This window comes from Balaenoptera musculus, chromosome 15 (genome assembly GCF_009873245.2).
Source record: "Balaenoptera musculus isolate JJ_BM4_2016_0621 chromosome 15, mBalMus1.pri.v3, whole genome shotgun sequence".
NCBI lineage: Eukaryota > Metazoa > Chordata > Mammalia > Artiodactyla > Balaenopteridae > Balaenoptera > Balaenoptera musculus.
The window spans coordinates 67,233,008-67,234,091 of record NC_045799.1 but is presented as its reverse complement, the minus strand read 5'-3'; positions in this window follow the sequence as shown (position 1 = coordinate 67,234,091).

Sequence of the window (1,084 nt, the reverse complement as noted above, 5' to 3'; positions counted from 1 at the left end):
GCTGCTTTTATCTTTTGTCTCGGCTCCATCTTGTGCTCCAGCTGCGTCTTAAATGTAGAAGTCTCAGGGTCCCATCACCAACTCTCTCTTCCTCTTTTCTTCCATGTGACCTCAACCCACCCTTGCCGACCCCCTCATGTCTCTCTCTGGCCCAGACCTCTCTCCTGAGTCTTCAACCCCAGGAGAGCTTGGAGTCTATCCGATATCACCCCTTGGGGTGCAGGCTCAGCGGGGACATGTTGAGTCTGAGACACCTCTGTCATCAGGGAGACATTCTATGGGCTGTGGAATGCTTGGGGCTGGGACTCAGGGGCCCAGAAGGGAGATCAGAAGAGCAGTGAGGTCGGGAGCTCAGTTTGAGAAGAACAAGGGCGTATCAAGAACAAACGTTTCCACAACCTGCACGTGGAGCCATTGTCCCTTAGGGTCAGTAGCTCCTGGCCACGTGGCTACCTACCCAGGGCTCTGGGAATGAAGCGGTCCCCTCTGTCCCCGCCTCTGTCCCGGCACAAGAGCACCTGAAGCCAGAGAACACCGGAGGGGACCTCTTCAGGGGCACGTGGACTCGGCCTCTGGGGAAAAGCTTCCATCTGAAAGGCAGTTTGCACGAGCTCTGGGGCAGGCCTGTGTCCACCAGTTACTAGTGATTGGGGCCATGAGAATGGGACCCATAGGGATGGTGCCCTGTGCCTCCATTTCCTTATTTGTACGAATACCTGTGCTGTGAGAATTCCACAAACTGACGTGTGTGGAGGGCTCAGCAGATTCCCTGGCCAACAATAAGTGCTCAGTCAAGTATTAGCCATTGTTATGATTGTTATTGTTTTGATTAGCTCCATAAACTTTCCCAAAATACCATCACTGCATGCAGTCCTACCCCAGTTTGGAGACAAAGAGGTAAGACACAATTCCTGCCCTCCAAGCATTCACTGTTTAATGAGACAGATAAATGGATAAAAAATTGTATTAGGGGATGGAAATTCTGTAAGAAAGCAAGCTCCAACTTCTTGGGGTAAGGGAAAGTATGGGAAGACCGTACAGAGGTGGTGATATCTGTACCTGGAAGGATGAGTGGAGGCGGAGA